At 41.4% G+C, this 23,676-nt stretch overlaps 1 protein-coding gene across 6 annotated transcripts in view; it reads left to right on the top strand.

The window, feature by feature from the left end:
• The first annotated feature begins 636 nt into the window (after positions 1 to 636).
• The window catches only part of FBLN2 (fibulin 2), a 211,105-nt gene continuing 188,065 nt past the window's right edge, over positions 637 to 23,676 (top strand). For 3 of the 6 annotated variants that reach the window (XM_069083770.1, XM_069083765.1, XM_069083767.1), the window contains exon 1: positions 1,700 to 1,887. The gene's annotated coding sequence lies outside the window, so the exon portion shown is untranslated. Of the gene's footprint in view, positions 847 to 1,699; positions 1,888 to 23,676 lie in introns of those variants that run through there. The other 3 variants (XM_069083768.1, XM_069083769.1, XM_069083766.1) reach the window with 2 other exon arrangements.

Raw genomic sequence — 23,676 nt, 5'->3', positions numbered from 1 at the left:
TTCACAGGACACAACTCTCCCCTTTCCCATATCATACCACCCTAGTGTCAGCTTTCCTTTAAGGAATGTTTACCTTAACTGGGAGGTAATTGGACTCTTTTTTTAATGCTGTTTGTTTTGAAGGACAAGGTGGGCCTCAAGAGATAGGAAAGAGAGGAAGGGAGAACAGCTGAGACAGGGAATGAGAGGGAAGCCACGTCCTAACATTTAAGGATCTCCTTTTGTTGTTTTTGACTCGTTTTTTCAGCTGTGTCTGATTCATGTGACCCCATTTGGGATTTTCTTGGCAAAGATACTGGAGTGATTTGCCATTTCCTTCTCTAGCTCATTTTACAGATGAGGAAACTGAGGCAGAATTTGTGACTTGCCCAGAGTCCAACATATAGTAAATTCCTGAGGCACAATTTAAACTGAGGTCTTCCTGACTTCAGGCTAGTGCTCTATCCACTGTGCCACCTGGGGTCTCCTAGTTAAGGTAAATTTTCTTACAGCTCATCCACGTGGCCTACGCTTGACACGTCTCCCATCTCAGGGAGCACATTGTTTCATGAGGTGGGAGGTGGGAGTTTTATACATTCCTCATCCCTCCTGAACACACAGGCCCCTGCTTGCTCAGTTCCCCTGTTCTCCAGTCCCCGGCCTTTTCACACTGGCTCATTTTTCACCACCAGAGGAACGAGAGTTTTGAGCCAGCAGCCTGCTGGCACTGTGAAGGATTTGTGCCTAGGTGCCCAGGCACCTGAGCTCTTTTCAGACCCTGCTTAAACAGGTAGGGGAGGGTCACTGGTTGTCTAGGAGGGTCTGAGTCAGCCTACTCCAGTCCAGTTCACAGAACTCTGGAAGGAGGTGAGTCACGGGTGCCCATGGTCTCAGCCTCTTTGGCCTCTAACTGATTTTCTCTTCGTGGTTCATAGTCAGACTTTTGTTCTTCTTGGCTTGGTGTTCCAGCTTAATTCAGACCAGGATGGAGTGCAGTATTTTTACACAAATCTGACAGCTCCGAGGAATGACAGACAGTGCTGGGGAAGGAGTCTAGCTCTTTAAGTGAAGGGCTCTCAGAGATGATTGTCTGGTCTGCTGGGAGATTTCTCCCTTTGTGCCCACTCCTGTTCTCTTCCTGCTGAGGTGGGGAAGGCAGCGATCGGGGTGGCCAGGTCAAGAGAAGGTCTTCCAGTGGATACCCTCCTATCTTGGGGAGAAATCGGTGTAAGGCACAAGAAAGGTTTCCACTCTTCGAGAGACCCCATTTGAGGGCGTAAGGGGGGTGATCAAGCTGGAGGTGAAAGCAAGGAAGGTGTATGCAGTCTCGGACCCTGACTCCCGGTCCTGTGCATCACTTCTTGTCTCTCGCTTCTTCAAACTCAGAACCCAAGAAAGTCCCGAGGATCGGGAGAGCGCGCCAGTGCAGCTGCCCCGATCGGGGCGGGGGCTGGGGAGAAAAGACGACTTGGCACCGAAAGGTCTCGGAGGGGGCCGCCAGACCTCCCCGCCAAGCCGGCGGGTTAGCCGGATGGGGGAGGGGACGCCCCAAGGGGCGAGGTGACTGCCTGGCCCCAGAGCAGGGGGAGGGGGCGGTGTAAGGAGCGCTGGGGGTGGGGGAGCAGGTTAGGCCAGCCAGTCGGGCGGCAGTCTGAAAAACTTTTTTGCTTTTGGTCCCTCCCCCTCTGCCCGGTTCCCTGAGCGCCCCCTCCCCTCCCTTCCCTTTCCTTCTCTTCCCCTCCCTCCTCCTCTGTTAAGCCTCACACGCCGGGCCGGGACCGCGCTAGCAGCGAGCAGTCCATCACAGTGCAGCCCAGCTGAGCCCGACTCCCGGCCTCCGGCCCCACCGGCCCGCCGGCCCGGCTTGGAATGCACTGACCCGCGGACCGGAGTGCATTAGGGTGTGTGGTGAGTACGAGGCGCTCTGCGCCCTGAGGCTGGAGACCCTAGAGGCGCCCTCTCTTCCCGCAGTTCGCCCTGCCACCTCCATCCCGGCTCTCAGTAGTGGTGGAAGGCTGAGGCAAGCTCTCCCTCCCCACAGCTTGGGAAAGGGAATCCGGGACACCCCCACCCCAGCTTTCCCTGCTTTGGCCGTCCTGGACTCGGGCTTCTCCTCTCTGTTGCGCCCAGCTTGTCCCGATGCACCAGCCCCAGGTGCCAGCCCCCAGTTCTGCTGCCTCTGCCTGCTCCTCTACCTCCGACTCTGAGCCCGGGACGCCTGCTGGCAGGGGGACCCCGGGCGCTGCTTCTCTCTGCTTCGCTCTGCTTCAAAGTTCGTGAATACTGGCCACCAGCGAAGAGAGTTTATTTATTTTAAATCTACTCATTTGTTTTTCACAAGAGAGTGACAGAATGTCCATCACTCACACAGGCACACATACAGACAGACACAGACAGACGCACACCCCCTTTTCTCTCTAGATGCTGCTCCCAAATGTTGCTTTTATGGAAAGCAATGTTCTGGGTGGGGACGGCCCCCAGAGCCAACCGCTTGTGGGTTTGTGGGTGTTTGTGGCTCAGGGCCCACTGAGAGCTGGATGTGGTTGGGAATTTCTCTTGGCAAAGGGGCTTGGTTTTATTACAACTGCTCTCCAAGCTGTCCTGGCTTCTTTGCCTGGGGTGTGAGCCTTATTCTAGTGAAGAAAAGGAATTAAAGGGTGGGGATAGAGTAATGGGGAGGGGTGCAGAGCAGGACGGGGGAAGGAAATATTGTCCTTAGAGCTTTGAGAAGCCTATCGTACTCTGGGTGTCCAATTTTAGTGCCTTTCTTATAATATATATTATCCATTTCTGAATCCTGCATTTTTTGCTTACTTCTTCCTTCCCCACACTTTCCATTCTTCTTTCCCTTCCCAACTTTTCCTTCCTTTTTTTAACCTTCCATTTCCTTTTTTTTCTCTTCCGTATCTCTCTTCCTTTCCTCCCCCCCCCCCTTTTTTTTTTTTTTCTCCCTTTCCTTTTCCAATCCCCCCCCTCTCTCTTTTTTTTTGTTCTCCTCCCTATCCATATCCAATCTCTCTCCACTCTCTTGTTCTCCCTAGCCTCTGACCTTTCTCTCTGCCTTTCTCTCTGATCCCCCGTTGGCAGATTAGGGGCTGGCAAAAAATGAAAGACAGATTGGGCCCCGTTAAGAGAGATTGTGCCACTTGATTCAAGGTCTCATCTTCTGTTTAGACTGGGCATCTCTTTTGATCTGGAAACCACACAACCAGGAGAAAAGTAGGAAATGAAACATGAAATTTCCCTGGGCCAGTATGATTTCAATTCTTCTCAAACCATCCACAGGCAAGGAGGTGTGGCTATATCCATACACTTAGTGGCAGAAGTTGTACAGCCTTACAGTTATTGTCCCCTTTTCCCATTTTTTTTTCCTTAGTTCCTGGCTTGAGTGTGGCTACCCACATTTCCAATTGATTGCTGTCCAGTTGTGGTGAAAAATGACCCAGGTGGTCTCTGGATATCATAGATAATGGGTCTTAGAGACACATGATTGGATCTAGTGGAGTATTCCTTCTGTCTTGGGTTGCAGATGGGTAGTTACCAAGCTGTGGAGTGACTTTAAACAACTGGGAAGCACTTGGGGATTGTCCCATGGAAAAAGTTCTGTAGAGTGGGATGGGTAGGATTAAAGTCAGGTAACAAATGACTTACCTTGAACTTATTGTTTCTGCTGATAAAAGTGGATGGTTATTTTTTTTCTTTCTTTTTTTCTTTTTGCTGGACAGTTCCCTAGTGAGGCTGTTCTTAGCTCCTTCTGGGAGAAAAGGAGCAGGGGAGCAGGTTTAAGCAGAGCATTGTGGGTTTCTTGGGGTGACAAACCATGTTGGAGGCCTGTGGAGGCCCGAGCTCTGGGGGCTGGCCACATGCCACACAAGCTTGTGTTCTGAATGGGATATGTGGGCGGTAACTGCTGAGCTGTGCAGTGGGAGACTAACTGGGGAACTCTTTGGCTCCAGGCTATCTCACCCTGGAGCCGTGTTTCCTCTCATACAGTTGAGCTGGTTCGATGCTTCAAAGAACATTTTTTGTTAATCATTTTTATTTGCCTGATTCAGATTTGAAAAATCTTTGCAATTTTTCAATTCAACAAGTTGAACACTCATTGTCTTCCCAGCCCTGTCTTTGGCATTAAAGGACTTTAAGAGAGGAGGGATAGTTTCTACCCTCTGGATCCCATGATCTAATTCACAAATGTGAAACAGAGAATCACTCAACTGAATTCAATCAAAGGCTGTTGAATACCTACTAAGGCACTATGTTAGCTACAATAAATAGAAGAATAAAGTTGAGTATGACAGTGTCTGGAGCCAGGATGAAACACTCTTAGAGATGACAGTACCAGGTAGAATGTGAGAAGTTTTTTTTTTTTTAAATGGGAAGTTTCTTAAGGGAGGTACAGCCCTAATGCTTTGGAAGTTCAAAGGAAAGAGACAAGACTCCTGGCTAGGGGAGCATAGAAAAGTTCTCCAGAAGAGGTGTCATTTGACCCGGTCTTTGAATGATGACCAGGATCACAGAAACTCAGACCTTCATTGCTGGAAGGATCTTTGTCAGCCATCCGTTGAACTAATTCACACTGGCAAAAATCTTTCCCACACTGGAACTGATAAGTGGTTTTATGGCCTTTGCTTGAAGACCTCCATTGGAGAGGAACTTGATATTTCCTGAAGATTTTGACAGGAGAAACAAAGATAGACTCCTTCTAACCCAGGTGTAGTGGCAGGAGTGTGGGGTTTCTCATCTGAGGACCTGGATGCCAGGTCCACCTGTGCCACTTCCTATGTGATCTTGGGCAAGCAAATGTACCTCAATTTCCTCATCTGCAAATGGGGAGCAATAATAATCTTCACATTTCCTAACTTGAAGAGCTGTCGTGAACATCAAACATTGTTAGGAAAGGCTGTATGTAGTACCCATAAAGAGTGCTTCTAAAAATCAGTTCTTTTTGTCTCCCCAAAGGAAGGAATGCTAGCAGCGAGGTGGCATAGTGGATAGGGTACTGAACTTGGAGTTGGGAGGAACTGGGTTAGAATCCCACCTCAGACACTGGTTAGCTTTGTTACCCTGAGTAAATCACTGACGATTCTTAGCTTTAGTTTCCTTGTATTGTATCTAACAATAATACCTGCTTCCCAGGGTTTCTGCGGAGATTAAGTAAGATAATATATGTAAAGGGCTTTGCTAGCCTTATTAAAGCCCTCTCTCTAGAGGTGAGTTATTATTATTATTATTTAGAATGAAGCACTAGTCTATTGTTACATAGTGATATGTGTCTCTAAACCCAATGAAGATGTGTAATCATGTCGTAAAGCTCTTCTCACCTCAAAGCCAATGCCTGATTAATCAACAGGTATTTGGGGGAGGGACAGTCCTCAGAAAGGGAAGGTCCTTGTCTGCAACTTGGTCCTGGGCAAGGTGAGGCCCTAGGTAACCAGTCTAATTTTGATGTATGCAATCAGTTTGTGCCCATAGTCCCTGGCACTCATTCATTTTGATGTCAGAGTTTTAGGAGTTTGTGCAGGGGTGTTGTTGTTATTCAATGGTGTTTGACTCTTCATGACCTTGTGGACCAACTGTCCATGGGGTTTTTTTTCTTGGCAAAGATACTGGAATAGTTTCCCATTTCCTTCTCCAATTTTTGGGCAGGAGTTAAGTGACTTGTCCAGAGTCACACAGCTAGTAAGTATCTGAGGTCAGTTTTGAACTCTGGTCTTACTGACCTCAGACCAATGCTCTATCTGCCAATGCGCTGTGCCACCTAGCTGCAAGTTGTATGGGGATATGGCAGCTATTAAACACTACCACAAGAGGGCATGAGTATAGCCACTCCCATTCAACTGAGCAAACACTGCTTTGATGGGAGGGAGAATCCCTCTCTGCTTTCTCCTGTCTAGCCACAACATCTACACTGTTCCTCAGGATACTTGGGCCTGGTGATGTGGGGAGGATCTGTCCTGTTGGCCTTTTTCTTGGATTACTTCTGCTCAGTGGTCCTCTGCCCTGGGAATGAATTCGGCCTGCTTTGAGGAAAGTATCCCATCTTCCTCTCCTTTCTCCTTTTTGCTTCAACATACATATTTGCATTCACTCTGGTGAAGGATAGAGAAGGAATATGGTTTCTCATACTGAAAAATGGGGCTTGGATGAAGAAAAGTAAAAAGCAAATATTAAACATAATGGTGTTTCTGAAGTTGTCAGAGGTTTATCCCCAAATGAGTGAACCAAGGGAAAAACATCTCTCTTTCCCTAGACGAGATCATATTTATGCTGTTTTGATCAGATAAAAATTATAAAATATCAGGGCAGAGTTAAACGGGATGGCTGTTTTGCCACTTTAACCCTGTTCTTCCAGATTGCTTTTCTTAAAAGAGTCTAAATAATTCTGATGTTGGGAATTATGTTCTGGAAGTGTTAAAAAAAAAAAAAGATGAGGTGATAGTCCAAAGATTTTCACTGCAGAATTTAAAGATGTAATTGCAAGAAACTGGAAGCAATCTTTTTTTTTCTTTTTACAAATTAACTAATTAATTCTCAGTTTGCAACATTTGATTCCATAAACTTTTGAGTTTTAAATTTTCTCCCCCTCACTGTCCTCCCCCCTCGCCAAGATGGCATGCAATCTGATATAGGCTCTCCGTATACATTCATATTAAGCATATTTTCACATTAGTCTTATTGTGAAGAAGAATTAGGACCAATGGGAGGAACCATGGGAAAGAGGAAACAAAACAAAGCAACACAAAAAAGAGAGCAAATAGTATACTTCAATCTGCCTTCAGACTTCATAGTTCTTTCCTTGGACGTGGACAGCATTTTCCTTCATGAGTCTTTTGCTTGTCTTAGATCCTTGAATTGCTGAGAAGAACCAAGTCTATCAATGTTAGTCATCTCATGATGTGACTGTTACTATGTACCACGTTCCCCTAGTTCTGCTCACTTTATCCAGCATCAATTCACACAAGTCTTTCCAGGTTTTTCTGAAATCCACTTGCTCATCATTTCTTACAGCACAATAGTATTCCATTACATTCATATATCACAACTTGTTTTTCCATTCCCCAATTGATAGGCATCCCCTCAGTTTCCAAGTATTTCCAGTATTGCTGGATCAGAGGTTTTATCGCCTTTTGGGCATAATTCTAAATTGCTCTCCAGAATGGTTGGGTCAGTTTACAACTCCACCAACAATGCATTAGTGTTCCACTTTTCCCACCTCTTCTCCAACATTTATCATTTTTCTGTTTTGTCACATTAGCCAATCTGATAAGTGTGATGTGGTACCTCAGAGTTGTTTTGATTTGCATTCCTTTAATCAGTTGGAAGCAATCTTAATGTTCAGTGATAGAGACATTATTAAATAAATTGTGTCACATTAAAATAATGGGAGGCTAAATACAAAAAAGTCTAACAAGTGTAAGAAATGCAAGGCAATCTGGAAAGACCGTTATGAAATAATGTAAAGCAAAAAAAAGGTCAAACTAGAAGAATTGAATATATACTTATGATCATATGAGGAAAAGTAAATGAGTATGAATGGACAAAGAATCCTAATTTTTTTTGGGGGGGGAGTCTATGGATTTATGCCATTTATATGTTGAAATTAATAAGTTTAAATGCAAATAGTCACAAAGCAACTTTAGTTGTTTATATTGATATGCAAGGTTAAATCCTCTTTCCTCTTCTTTAAACCGATTAAATGCTTCTCCCCAAAGTTGGTAGCTCTAAGGATACAAATGGCTAAAGAAGAAAAGTTGGGAAAAAAAATTCTATGTATAGCATTTACTGAAAAACTCCCCAGTATTTTTTTTTTTTGGTCCATGACTAAAGGACAGTCCCTAGTTCACAAGTGTATTGGAAGCTCCTTAGGGGCAAAAATGAGACTTAATTATCTTTATATCTTCTCTAGTAGCCAGCATAGTCACATGTATGCAACAATCAATAAACGTTTACTAAGGGAATGAATGGAGACCAACTATTCATTTGTCTCTATGCAATAAGCTGAGCTGTAACTAGGATGGATGACTGGGGTTTTGTGCCAGGGTGCTGAAATTTAAGGTGTACTGATATCATTTGCACTTCTTTGGCAATGTAGAGACAATTGGGCTTAGCATCTAGTTAATAAGAACAATTAGTTAATATGGGAGGCTCACAGCTGGCATGTTTCCTTCCCCTGGCTGAGCCCAAGTAGACTCTTCTGCAGCCCTGTCCTGCTCCTTCCCTAAGTGGTAATATGTCTTCCTTTGTAGCAGCCTCACTGGCTCCCTCAATTTCTCTTCCCAATGGACATTATTTTCCAGAATTTGTCCCCTTTGTCCCTTCCCTCAACTGAATTCAACTGAAAAAGTTGGTTTAAGGGCATATTTCATGGTGCTTTTCCCAGGTGTGTTATACCCTTGGCTCCAGGTCCCAAAATTGCTAGTTCCAGTTCTGGGTAATGAGCTTCAGACTTGAAATCCATGATTATGCTGTTCCATTTAAATAATATATTATATCTGCTGGAGTGAGAGGGTATGTACATGAGAGAGAAAGGAAGACACCTGACACCTGACACTATCAAGGGATTTTTTTGTTTTGTTTGTTTGATTTATTTTGAAATTTTTATGGGCACCCAACCTGTCTCCTTCCAAGGGAGGCAGTTGCTGAGTTGTAGCAAATGTCTGAAGAGTAATGTGAGCAGTGACTCCACAAGGCATGGTGTGTGCTGGGGGGGTCTGTGGTCACATTCAGGGTCAATGTTCTTTGCTTCTTGGGGTATGTGCTCTGGGGGAGGAAGTATGTAGTATTATGGTTTGTAGTTTATTGGATATGGCTTTTGTAGTTTTTCTGGGTGGCAGAGGGAAGAAAGGAAGAGAGGGATAAATAAATTAATTGATCAATAAACCTTTATAAGACCTACTATGTGCCAGCACTAAGTGCTGGGGATACAAAAAGAGGCAAAAGACTACCTGACCTCAAGGAGCTTATGATCTAATTGGGGAAAGAAGAAAAGGAGAGAAAGAAAGAGGTACTGGCTTGGTCTCTTTTTTGATGTGATTAATTATGTTTTCAGATTATCTTCTTTGGTTGTTTGCATCCTCAGACTTGGCCAGTGTTTGGGGAGCGGGGCACTAATCCATTTAGAGCACTCTAAACTACTTCAGGAGTTATTTTTCTTTGCTTTTTCACAAGTAAATTCAGGAGTTCTGTGTAGGAAAGAGACCATAGATTTGTAGAGAGTTGGTTATTTATTTTTTCTTCAGGCAAATAGATTTCATTAAATCTTCCTGATCAGTTAATAGATTTCTTTCCCTCTCCCCCGACATAATCGCCAAAGGTAAGGAAAAGAAAACAAAAGTAACAAGGTGTTAATATAATAAAACTAAGTGCAAAAATATGTCTGTGATCTACTATGCTTTTACAAAGTGTGAAAAAGTTTCCCTGACTGAATTCAAAGGGGAGCTTTGCATTAACTGGATGAAGATTGGCCATGCCCTGGTAGCCATTAAAAAAAAGCAAGCTTGTACATCCTTTCTCAGAAACAAGAAGGAACCTGCAGCCTCAGCTTTGTGGAGTAGCAACAGCTGGAGTATGTGTGGAGGAAGCCATTATGAAGAGTGGGTGCCAGGATTCAAGGAGTGGGTTATGTGGACTTCTTGGGTATGTGGGGATGATTGCTGGAGGTAAAGTTTCAACTCCCCTGAGACCCCCAGGGGAATAATTATTTCCTTTCTCCCTTAAGGGCCCCAACAGACAGACTGAAGTCTTTTCCAGTGGGCACAGAGAAAGTCTGTTTCTTATAACCACAGGCATTAGCTAATCTGTGTGTACTTATTGGGATTGCAATTGGGAAGAGACATTGAAGACAATGTCCTAGGCAGGGAGAGCATGATAAACTTAAAACTGTAGTGTTTTTCCAGAGTGTTATCTCTGGCTGGGGGGGGTCAAAGATGGGGGGGAAATCAAACAATTATAGATAATTTGTTACAACTTTTCAAAGCAGAGAGAATATTTATAATGGGATATTTAGCTAGTTGGTGGGTCAGTATTAGTTTAGGGTGAATAAGAGTGACTAAATGGTTCTGCTTACCACCACAACACTGCTATATAAATAACTAGAAAGACCACTGAATTTAGAATCATGGGATACAGTACCTGAAGGAAATTTAGAGGTCAGCCAGGTCAACCTTTTCAATTTACAAACTAGGAAATTAAGACCCCAGAGCCAGAAAAAAAAAGTTAGTGTACTTACTGGTTTACTTGCCTCATTATTTTCAATGAAGCAAATGCCACCCAGAGGTGGGAAGCGGTAGATCATTACCATAGGGGTGATAAGTAACCTATCTGGGATTCACATTTAGGTCCTCTAATGCCAGAGTCCATGTTCATTCCCCTAAAAATCCTCCAAAACTTCTTTCTTTTAACTTTTAAAATGTACATTTTTATATCACAATCATTTCCACATGTATATCCTCCCAAGTCTTCCTTTCTTTGATCCAAAGGAAAACAGAGAAGCAGTACTGACTAATGAATCAGCTGTCTTTGTCTACCACATTCTGGATTTAATATTGGTTATATTTTCTGAATTCTATTGCTTTTGTGTTGTTTTTGTTGATGTGATTATAGTCATTATACCTGTTCTTGTCTTGATTCTGCTTACTTAGCTCTGTGGTACTTGGTCCAAGTCTTCCCATGTTTCTATGGGTTCCTCATAGTCATCTTTTTTGATGACAACGTAATATTCTGCCATATTGGTATACAATCATTTGTTCTACCACTCACCCTCTGCTTCTGAGGAGTGGAACTTTTTTTCCTGAGCAGTAGGAGAAAGTACAGAGCAGCAAAAACAGCACCATGTTTGCTGGTTCATCTTTTGATGCAAACCAGCATAGAAAGGGTGTCTTCTTTTCTCTGTTTAGAAGCAGTAGGGTGAGTTAACCAGGTCAACTACTGGTAAACACAGAACTGAGGTTGATTAGGGTGAGATTTTCTCTTTTAGGTTTTTCCTAGGTAGCTATTCACTGGCAAACCATTGAAGAAACCCACTGTGTAGAAAAGGAAATGGTATTCTCTGTGAATTGAGGAGTTTCACAAGAAACATTATCCTAGCTCCCAAATTTCCCCTCTACTGGGCAGGGCAGCCAGTACCTAAATGCCCACTATTAGAGTCATTTCTTTGAAGGTAAAGCAGTGGTTATCTCTGAAATGGATTTGATTTTGTTTTTCAGGATTAAGTGTCTTTTATTTCATTAGTTACATATCTGTGTTTCCCCAATATATGTAAATTTGAGTGTTTGCATATATTTTGTCTTTGTGAATTATGTATTATGTATAAATTATGTACTAAAATCATTTATTTAAAAAGTATGAATATAAATTCTCTCCCTCCTTCCCCTCTTTGAGAAGGAAAACAGTTTTATATAGATTATACATGTGAAGTCATATAAAACATATTTCTATGTCAGCCAAAAAGAAAAAAACCCCAGAAAAATAAAGAAAGTTAAAAAAAAGTATGCTTAATCTTCATTCAGACTCCATTGATTTCTTTCTCTGGAGGTGGATAGTACTTTTTGTCATAAATTCTTCAGAATTGTCTTGGATCGTTGTATTGCTGAGAATGGCTAAGTCATCCCCATTTGACCATTTTACAGTATTGCTGTTACTGTATACAATGCTCTCCTGGTTTTGCTCCCTTCACTTTGTATCAGTTCATATACATCTTCCAAGGTTTTTCTGGAACAATCTTCCTCATCATTTTTTTTATAGCACAGTAATATTCCATCACAATCACATACCACAACTTGTTCAGCCATTCCCCAACTGATGGGCATCCCTTCAATTTCCAATTCTTTGCTACCACAAAAAGAGCTGCTATACATGTTTTTGTGCATGTTGGTCTTTTTCCCTTTTTAGTAATCTCTTTGGGATACAGAACTAGCAGTGGTGTTGCTGGGTCAAAATTTTATAGCCCTTTTGGCATACTTCCAAATTCAGAATGATTGAACTCAACCAGCAGTGGCTGAAATGGATTTTAAAATGGACCTATTTTTTGGCCTTCCACAGAAGTCCTTTAGTGATACTTAATAATAATAACAACAACATTTATATAGTGCTTACTATGTTAAGAAATTTACAAATATTATCTTATTTGATACTCATAACTAGTAGGTAGGAGCTATTATTACCCCCACTTTACAAAAGAGGAAACTGAGTCAAAGAAAGGTTAAATAACTTACCTAAGATTACACAGCTAGTAAATGTCTAAGGTCAGATTTGAATTTAGGTCTTTCTTTCTCCAAGCCTGGCATTTTATCCACTGTGCCACTTAACTGCCCAATTCACACCTCATTATGAAGTGGAGGTGATCTTGGGTTCTCAAAAGTTATAAGGAAAGGTAGCGCAATTTAATGGTTAGAAGGTCTGGGAAAGAATTGAGTTAAAATCCTTCTTTTGGCACCTACTAGCTGTTTGACCCCGGATAAGTAATTTAACTTTTCTGGGCTTCTGTTTGCCCATCTATAAAATGAAGGTGTTTGCCTCAATGACCTCTAGGGCCCATTTCAGGTTTAAATCTATAATCCTATAATCCTGTGACAGAGCAGAAGCTATGGCAGGTCCTTCCCAATGGGAAAGGCTTTAAGCATGGGCCCTAGGGTGGCATTTTTATGCAAGGAACAGCTTCACCAATCTCAGAAGAGCTTCTCACCAACCCTCAAAAGGCATTTCTCTTCTCTTATAGGAGCAGTGATTTTGTTCCTTGTACCAATGGAACTCAGTCATTGTTGAAATGTTTCCTGAGAGGAAGCATCCATGGACACATTAACACGTATTATTGATGGAGAGTCATATATCATAAAGAGACTTTAGGGATAGAAAGGGCCTCATGAGATTTCTAGTACAACTCCTTTTTACAGATGAGGAAACTGAGGCCCAGGGAAGGTAAGTGATTTGCCTAACGTAACACAATTAGTGAGGGAGTCAGGATTCAAATTTGGGGCCTTTCACCCTAAAGCCAGAGCTCTCTCATATATACCATTCAGCAGATCTCAGATGATTTGGTTTGAGTTCTAGTTCTGCCATATATGAGGGATCATGGACAAGTCATTAAAACACTCTTGGAACCTCAGTGTGGGGATAATAAGATAATGAGGCTTGCATCATTTCCATGTTATGAAGAAAATGTTGTATAAACTGTAAAGTGTTAACAGAAATGTGAACTATTCCTTAATAGATATCAGGACCCTGAGGAATAGGGAAGGGATATCCAATAATAAGTTCTGATTGAAGGGAGAAGTCTAGAACAGAAGGAGAGAATGTTTTTTCATTAGAAGACCAAAAATCATTCCAAGGAGCTGCTCTTATGCTGTACTTTATTAAATTTATGTATATATATATATATATATATAAACATGTATATATGTACCCATACCCCCACATATATACATGTGTGTCTATATATGTATATGTGTGTATATCTATATATAGATATAAAATTTTATGAAAAACCTATCCCAGTTTCGCCATATATGTGAAAAGACCACAGTGGGGGCCTGAACAGGTCTTTATGCTTTAAGGCCCCCAGCCTTGGGCTATCCTTTCAGTAACCCAGTTTGCAACTTAATTGTTACCCTCATCTCCTCACTCTCACTCACTCCATGCATCAAACCAGTTGCCAAATCTTGTCATTTCTATCTCCACAACATTTTTGCATCTGCCCCCTTCCTTCTAGTTAGGACCTAATAACCTCTCCCTTGGACTATTGAAATAACCTCTTATTTGGTCTTCCTGCCTCATGTCTCTCCCTTTTTCTAATCTACCCCCAACATAGCTGCCAAAGGGATCTTTCTCAGATGTAAGGGGTCTGACCATGCTTCCCCACCCCACAACTCAGTAAACTCCCACAGCACCTACACAGCTTCTCCCAACCTGCCATCTTTCCATCTGTCTAGTATTCTTTTTTTTGGAGGGCAATTGGGGTTAAGTGACTTGCCCAAGGTCACACAGCTAGTTTTTGTGTTAAGTGTCTGAGGCCGGATTTGAACTCGGGTCCTCCTGACTCCAGGGCCGGTGCTTTATTCACTGTGTCACCTAGCCGCCCCTCTGTCTAGTATTCTTAAGCATCATTTCCCTCTGCACAATGTATTTGTTGCTATTCAGTCATTTCCAACTCTTCATGAGCCCATTTGGGGTTTTCTTGGCAGAGATACTGGAATGGTTTGTCATTTTCTTCTCCAGCTCATTTTACAGATGAGGAAACTGAGACAAACAGGATTAAGTGATTTGCCCAGGGTCACACAGCTAGTAAATGTCTAAGGTGGGATTCAAACTTAGGTCTTCCTGACTCAAGCCAGGTGCACTATCCACCATTCCAACTAGCTGCCACACAATCTATAGAGCAGCCCATATTAGCCTATTTCCTGTTCCTCTTGCCCATTCTCTGTAACTTTGCACAGGCTGTAGCCCAGCACCTTATCTGGGGCCATCTCTAGTCACCCTGATCTGTATCTTGCCACTGGGCCCAGATGGCTCCAGAGGAGAAAGTGAGGCTAGTGACTTTGCACAGCCATGCCTCACTTAAATCCAATTCACCTGCAAGTCATGGCATCACCTCCCTGATGTCATGGTCGTCTTTGAGAAAGAAGGACAAACAGCAGCAGCAGCAGCCCAGCACCATGGTGCTTTCTTTCCTCATCTCTACCTTTTGGTAGAGGTTTCCCTCTAATTCCCTCCATGATTCAGTTTAAGCTTCACTTTCTGCAGGATGCTTTTTTGGTCCCTCTCCAGAAGCTAACACCTTTCCCTCTAAGGTTATCTCACATCAGCTTTCTACATATGTACACATTGTCTTTCCACTAGAATATAACCTTCTAGAGGGCAGGGAGTGTTTTTGCTTTTGTCTTTGTATCCCTAGAACTTGCTAAAGTGCCAGCACATAGTAGGTTGTTGAGTATGTTGTCTTAATTATATTTAGTAAAGAGTATATATGGTACAGGAAAGGAAGGACCATCGTGAACAAACAATCACCCTGCAGCCAAGGTCAGTTGAGGCCACCCTCCAATTTGTTCAGTACTTTCATTCTTGGGTTTAGGTCAGGAAATGGGAAGTCCAGAGTCCTAACTCCTGATTCAGGGACATCAGGAGACAGTATAAACTTAAGTGCAAATGAAATCATATTTGGCAAATGGTGATGTGATTTTCTCCCAACCAGAAGTTCCAAAAGAGACAGAGGCACTTGGGTCTTTAAGATCCTCAGAGAGGAAAGTGCCAGTGATGACCAGATAATGTGCAACACCCACCCAATGGTATAGGAGAAAGAACACTGGCCTTGGTGTCAAAAGCCCTGAGTTCAAATTCTGGCTTCAAAGCTTATAAGCTGGATAATACTGAATGAGTCAATACATTTAAGTGACTGAACCACAGTTTGCTCATTAGTAAAATTGGGATAATCAGGCTTCTTTCACCTTAATATGAGAGACAGTAATGAATGGAGAGCCAGAAAGACCTGGGTTTGAATCCTGTCAATTACATTTTTAATCTGGCTCAGTCTAGGCAGGGGTGGGGAAACTGCAGCCTTCAGACCACATATGACCTCAAGGCCACAGGTTCCCCACCCATAGAGAGTGCAAAGCCCTCAGATACTGTGTGAAGCTGGGCAAGTCACTTGACCTGCTTCAGTTTCTGTAAAATCTACTAACTCCATTTGGTTATGGGACCTTGGGAGACTTACTTAACCTCTCAGTGCCTTACACCTTGTAGGGTAGTTGTGATGATCAAATGAGATGATATATGTAACCTGCTTAGCAAAGCTTAGGGTACTATATAAAGAGTAGCTATTTTTCAAGCAAATACTGGCTATGAGGTTTATGAAAAACACTGTAAGATCAGATACTGCAGACGTTATTTCCTTGTGGGAATGGGAGTGGGTAGAACCAGCGAAGGATTCATGGGGGAGGTTAGCAAATTTTTAAAGTACATTTGGTGATTCCTGTTCAAGTGTAGGTGACCCTAGATGATTCCTGAGGTTTCTTCTAACTTGGAGATCTGATGACTCCTTTTAACATTTCTATAGAGTGTTCAGGTTTATATAGGTTGTACATTACCTTACTCGAACTTCACACTGCTCCTGTGGGGTGGGTACTCCATTTTACAGATGAGGAAACTGAGGCTGAAGTATCAGAAGCAATATTCAAACTTTAGTTCTCTGCTCCTTCTAGTCCAAGGATCATTCTACTATATTACTATCCTTAAGGAAAACCTTCTTCATTGAGAAGATGGTCCACAATAGATGCCTTCACTTTCTTTCCTCTCACTCTCTGGCATCCAACCTCATCATTCATTGGAAACTGCTCTCTCCAAAGCTACTAACAAACTTATTAATCGCCAAATCCAATGGCCTTTTCTCCACCTTCATTCTCCTTGACCTCTCTGCAGCCTTTGACACCGTTGATCACCTCTCTTCCTTGATACTCTATTCTCTCTAGGTTTTCATGATAGTAGTCTCTCTCCTAACTACCTGACCCCATCTTCAGGATGCCTTCTGGATCTTCCCTCTTCTCTTGTTCTTCTATTCTCTTTGATTTGGTGATTTCATCAGCTCTCATGGTTGCAATTATCGCCTCTGGGTCGATGATTCTTAAGTTTACTTGTCGAACCCTGACCAATCAATAAGGTATAAGGTACAAGAAGACTGAAAAGAGAAGTAGGACCAGTCTGCCAATGGCTTTGAATACCAACAGGATTTTGTGTTTGATCCTGTGGATGATGGGGAGACCCTAGAGTTTATTGAGCAGTGGACTGACATAGCCAGATCTGTGCTTGAGGAAGATCTCTCTGGCAGCTGAATAGGAGTGGGGAGGGACTTGGGGCAGGGAGACCAGCTAGAAGGGCATCATATAATAGTAATGGTCCAGGCATGCGCTGATGAGGGCCTGAACCAGGATGATGGGCAATGTCGGAGGAGAGAGGGAGGTTGATAAAGGAGATGTCATGGAGGTAAGGTCAACAAGTCTGCATTCTGGTCCTACTGGCCTCCTTGTCCTTCCTCATAAAAGATCCTCCATTTCCTGACTCTGGGTATTTTCACTTGCTGTCCCATGTCTGGAATTCTCCCCCTCCTCGTCTTCGCCTCCTAGTTTCCTTCTCGTCTTAGCTAAGATCTCACTTTCTCATAAGAAGCCTTACTTCTAATGCCTTGTCCTGTGGATTATTTCCAGTTTAGCCCATCCACAGTTTGTACATAGGGTAGGGAATGTCTTTTGCTTTCTTTGTATCTCTCATGCTTAGCAAAATGCCTGGCACAAAGAAGGTGCTTAATAAATATCTATTGATTGATTGACTATTATTATAGGCATTTGAATTCTTTCAGAACCAATGTTAGGGTAGTAGGAAGGAGATAAAACTAAAATTTAAAAATTAGATGACCAAACATAGGAAGAGGTGAACTTCTTACTACAGATGTATTCTATGAAGCACACAACTTTTACTACCAATTCTAAGCTTAGGTCATCCAAGGCAGGTGGCATCAGTCATTTAGTAATTGGGCTGTTGTTGTTAGAGGACCACATTTAAGAAAAAGAAAGGAAGAGACTGACGATGAATATCCTGGAAAAGGAAAGAATTATGGGAGACATGATCCCTGTCTCCAAATAGCTGAAGAATGGTCACTTGATCTTCTAAGAAGGATTAGGTTTGTTCTGCTTGACCCCCGAGGGCAAAACAAATACCAATGGGTGGAAATGATAGGGAGACATATTTCAGCTCAGTATAAGGAATATAATATAATATAATATAATATAATATAATATGATATGATATGATATGATATAATATAATGTGATATGATATGATGTGATATAAAAAATAAGCTCCTACCAATGGAGCTGTTCCGTGATGGAACAGGTTGCGAGTTCCAAGTCACTGGAAATAGTCAAACAGTGGGTAGATGACCACTTGCAGATGTTATAGTAGGATTACCTGCCTCAGGTAGGGATATCTTGACTTATGAAGTCCCTTCCATGTAGATTCTAGGATTTGCTACAGTAGGACCATTTCAACTTCAAAATAGAACCGTGTGCTTTCCTTTGTGGATTTGTGTGAATATCAAATACAGAATGTGACTGGACATTCAAGTAGCTGCCTTAACCAAAAAGAAAGCCACAGAATTTCAAAATCTAAGAGTACATTTTTGGTTGTCTCACCACTTCTTGAACATTACTTTGAATAATTTGAATAAATTCTAAAAACCAAAAGTGACTTACTTTCACATAGGGAGCAGAATGAAGCCTTCATAAACTCAAGAATCAGTTCATTATATAAGAAGAACATAGGATGTTCCTGCTTTGATTATGGTATACCAGTCATGAATTATTGTGGTAAATAAATTGCATTTCATAGATTTGGGTAAAGATCTGATAGAGAACCTTTTCTGTTTTCGTAAGCCATGGCAGGGAAAGATCGATTGACTGACAGTGTTCCTCTGTCAACCAAACCAGGTTTGAATACAAACAACTACCTACCTATTTTCGTGTTGGCAGCAGAAAAAAACGGAAGATGATGAGTTTGCCTCTGACATTGGAGGTGAGCCCTAGGTTTATTAATCAGTCGTTTACTTGGGGAAAATAGAGAAATACAACTTTGTTTTACTTAGTGGCCATGAAGCCTGAGGAAGCATAAAAATATAATATGGTAGCTGAGGGTAGAACCCAGGGCTGATTTTATATTGAAATAGAGGCTAATATAAAGATACAATCATGTATGGAGTTGTCAAGGATGGCTCAGTAGGAGAAAGCAATAAAGCCCAAATCACCCAAACAACTATTTTAAAAAAATCTAGGAAGTGTACCAAACCAAATAGTGATTGGGAAATCCAAAGAGAAGCCACAATGATTCATTATCCAGTTTGGTCATCAATGGGAAACAGTCAAAGGCTTATGGGTATTGGGGAGGTGGTCCAGTCAGGAAGGCGCCATTCAGAGCCTTTTAGAACAAGGACTGACCTGGGCCTGAGGTTGTGTATCAGGACAAGGAGTAGTTGTGAATTCAACAGGAACTGGGCCTGACATTATTTATAATACAGTGAACAGAAACAGGAGAGAGCCAACAGCTTTGTCATTATGATACCAGAGGAGGTCAGCTGTGGCTAGGTGGGCTCACATCTGGCTGTATAAGGCAAGGAGTAGGAACAGAAGTGAATAGCAGCAGTATGGCATGCATCCTAGGCCATGGATTCAGTCCACAGACACAGGCTGAGGCCTATAACTCAGTGTCTGGAGCTGGGAGCTCAGAGCAAGGAGGATCCTGAAGTTCTGTCACTCTGAACGATAGACCCTTCCAGCTGAACGAACAGAGGCTGGGGCCAGTAGAGTCTACTGGAATTCCAACCTAGAGCAAGCCTGCAGTTTTGTCGCCTCTACCCGAAATGGAGTGAAGAACTTGCAAAGGTCAAACTACTAGAGCAGTGATCAGAGTTTGCAGATCAGACTGCTTGAGATGTTCTGAGAATTTGCAGGTCCCCAGCCAGAACTTCTCTGAGATCCTTGAAGAATATATTTCAACATTCAGAAAAAGCAGCACTAGGACCTCAGAGAATACAAATCAGGACAAAACAAAGCCCCCAGCATTCTTTTCAGAAGAGTCTATAGAACCTAACCCTAACACAGAGTCTTAATTTGGAAATAAGGTTGAAAAAATAAGTAAACACAAAAGGATTAGGAATATCCAAACACAAACAAAAGCATGATTATAAAACATCTACAAGCAAAGCCTGAAATCAAAACACAGCTTGGCAACAAGGTCAACTAGAATTTCTGGAAGAAATAAAATGTGTTATTTTTTTAAGAGTTAAAAATATTATAATTGAAATGAGAGTTCCAGAGGAAAAAAACTGGAAAAGAAATGAAGGTTTTGGGGGGAGAGAGTTGGATGGAAAAACTAGAGGTTCAAAACCTTGCCCAAGCAATAGCAATAGAAAAGTAAAATGCACCAAACAGAAATTAATAACTCCATGAGACAGCAAGAAATATTAAAGTTGAAATCATGGGACTCCTCTCTCTTCTTCTAGATGATATATGATTTATTTATAAACATGAGAGAGAGAGAGATCTTACACTTCTCAATCTTGTCCACAAGATTCATATTAGAGATTTTCTTGGCTAAAATCTATTTGTTTTATGTGGGTTGTTGTTATTGACTTGACTGTGTTCCCCCTCAAAGGGAGAGTAGTACCTATGTATCCTTGCCATTTCTTTGCATTTTATAAATACAAACAAGGGCATGGAAAACAATTTTACCTCAGTTGGCATCTATGGATTAACACAATTCACTTTGGGGATAGTTCTAGTTATTAGAACAGAAAAGGTGATCAAGAGTTTTACATACACTATTTCCTTTGAAAATCAGAGAGGTACCAAGTGAGTTCGGGGGTGGGTCAAATCCCACTTGTGTGTGTGTTTTTATTTGTATGGCTTGCAAGCTAAACTGGGAAGGATAGTGAGTTAGATTTGTTTCACAGGCTACATAGCTTAATGAACTGGATAGACACATGGCTTCCAAAACAGAAAGAACTGAGCTCAAGTTCTACTAACTCCAATTGGTTATGGAACCTTGGGAAACTTACTTAACCTCTCAGTGCCTAGCTAGGTTCACAGAGGCAGTCTATATCAGAGGCAGAACTAGGACCCAGGTTGTCCTGATTCCAAGGCTGGTCCTTTATCCACTGTATATTACTGACTCTCTCTGGACACTGACCTTGTCTTAATGTAGCATGTGATCAAGTTAATTTTTTTTTCTGGCCATCATGTCACATTGTTGACTCATAATGAGATTATATTCCATTAAAATCCTAACATGTTTTTCATATGAGCTATTGTCTAGCCACATATCCCCATCCTGTACTTGCGAAAGACTTTACATTTATCCCTATTAAATTTCATCTTGGTTGATTTAGCTCATCCTTCTAGCTTGGCCAGATCTCTTTTTTCAATCCTGATTCTGTCATCCAACATGTTAGCTATTCCTCCCAGCATTTGCAAATTCAATTTTCATTCCATTAATCCATGTGACTGATAAAAATGTTAAAAATCCCATGGCCTGGAACAGCTCTCCCCAGAAGAACTTAGACCACGATGACATTAGCATATTAATAACTTTTCTTTGGGTCTGGTCATTCAAATCTTTCCAAATCCATCTAACCCTTCTTTCATCTTATTTACATTTCTCCATCTTGTCACCAAGGACAGTGTAGTAGAATGTAAGCTTCTTGAGGGCAGCAGGAGAGACCATCATCCTCTCAAAGTTGGATGTATTTTTTTTCCTAGCCTAGCTTTACACAGGACCTTTTACATAGTAGGTGCCAAGTAAATGTTCATTGAATTGAATGATAGTTTATCAAATGCTTTGCAGAAGTCCATGTACATTATGCTTATAATATTCCCTTAATCTATTGATATCCCCCTTATATGTTTCCTAGATCTAGAAACAATGCCAGAAAAGGAAATGAGACCATTTAGTAGGAATCACTCTTCATGAGGTTGTGTTGGATAGGTAAGCATGGTAAAATGGAATCATTGCTGGGTTGGGAATCATCTTGCCTATACGCTTTACTAACTATGTGACACTGAGGAAGTCATTTCCTACTTCTTACTGGACTTCAGTTTTCTCCTCTCTAAAGTGAGGGGGTTTGATCAGATCACCTCCAAAGACCCTTCTAGATCTACAAGTCCTTGAGTCATGCTGCCTCTTAGTGATCATTTCTTCCTTTTCTGCATGCTCACACACCATCCCTTTACACAATAGCATGCTTTATGATTTTGCCTGAAGTCATCCAGTTCATCAGCCTATAGACTGTAGACCACAAACTTCATCCCTCTCCCTTTTGCCCTTAAAAAAAAATCAGGACATTTGCTTGTCCATAAACTTGTGGCACCTCTCTAATTAACTATGGTTTTTAAAAAGATTTTTGATAGTCTTAGCAACCACATTTGCCAGTAACTCATATTGTAGTTTGCTGGAGCCTGTCCTCATTAAGTTCCAAACTCTAGACTGCAGCAAACTACAACATGAGGTGCTGATGTGTTTGCTAATAATGTTGTATTCTCTTTGCCATTCAGTTGAAAATGTAAGAATGTGGTCTACTGTAGACTCTTATTCACAAAAGCCTGCCTCTTGTAGACTCAGATTTTCATCAAGGATGCCCTTGATATGGGTGTAGATCATAAGGATTTTATGAAGCTGAAAAGTGGGCCTATGGGTCAATAGTTGTCAATTTTCTTATGAATACCTTATTTCAGTACTAATATCATCTGCTCCCCACTGCAACCATTGTTTATTATCTTCTGTGTTTTTAGTTATTTTGAGAAATGATTCCTAGATGCCTTTAAAATTATGTACCCTCCCACATTGATTCCCTCTGTGTGTATGTAGATTGTTCAAGCTACCTAGGCCTTTCCTCACATTTCTACTTCTTATGTAACATATTGGGGACTGAGATTTCAAAGCCCAAATGTTGTGGTTCCATTGACACTGATGAAGAAAATAGCTTATTATCATAAAACTGAGAGAATTGTTTTTTTATGTTCTTTTTAATGTTCTTCAGGATAATATGGCTTAGTTGAGTCTCATGCCAAGCTTTCCATAGACTTATGCCCCTCACCTTTACTACATCTTCCTGTTTTATGGGATGAAACTGCCCATAATCTCCTCCAATCCTCCTCTATAATGTTTTGCAAATGAGTTTATATTCTAAGTTAGTGTTGCCCTTAGCTTCCATATTTCTGTGCTTTGGATAATATTAAAGTATATAATAATAATATATAATATTATACATAAAAGAAAAACCCAAACATATATATGTGTATCTTCATATCTATCTCTATATTGCTTACTATGTGACAGAAACTATGCTAAGTGCTTTACAATTATCTTGTTTGATCTTTACAACAATCCTGGGAGGCACATACTATTATTATCCTCATTTTACAGATGGGGAAATTGAGGCAGACAGTAGTGAAATGACTTGCCCAGGATCACATAGTGTCTAAGACCAAATTTGAACTCAGGTCTTTCTGACTCCAGGGTCAATGCTCTGTTGACTGGGTCACTTAACTTCCTTTGGAAGCAAAGGTTTGCTAGGCAAGGTATTTTCTATCTTTTTTTTCTTTCTCTGCTTTTTAGGTCTCTTCTGCTAATTGTTTTGCACTGATTAAAATTCCAAAGGGAATAATGAGAGCCTCTCTCAGTATCTTTTTCTTTATCCCTTTCCCATTTTTGGCATGAATTATTTAATTGAATAGGTCATGTTACAGCTTTTGTAATTCCATGCATTATCTTCTCATCTTTATTTTAATTTGATGTTTATTTTGAACTTTTCTCTAACAAGTCAATGTGATGTGACTGTTCAGAAACAGTTGATTTTGAAATAACCCTTTCCTATCAGTAATCAGCTATTTCTTAACTCTTTATATTTAATTTCATTGAGGATTTTCAAGCTGGAGATGGAAACAGTCAGTCCTGTGTTTTACAATGATTAATCTGGCAACTTGATGAAGGACTGATTAAGACATAAGACACAGGAAGATGGGAGGCCAATTATCAGGCTACTGCAATATTTCAGGCAAGAGGTGATATGGAAGGGGACAGATGCCAGAGATATTATGGAGGCAAAGCTACAAGACTTGGCAAATAATTGCATAATCACAAGGTGAGGGAGGAGAAGGAAGAGTCAGG

Source organism: Petaurus breviceps, unplaced genomic scaffold (assembly GCF_028583685.1).
Source record: "Petaurus breviceps papuanus isolate PSGF00001 unplaced genomic scaffold, PetGlider_PUasm1.0 174, whole genome shotgun sequence".
NCBI classification, from domain to species: Eukaryota; Metazoa; Chordata; class Mammalia; order Diprotodontia; family Petauridae; genus Petaurus; species Petaurus breviceps.
The sequence above is the reverse complement of the archived record's forward strand: the minus strand, read 5'-3'. Positions and strand labels throughout refer to the sequence as shown.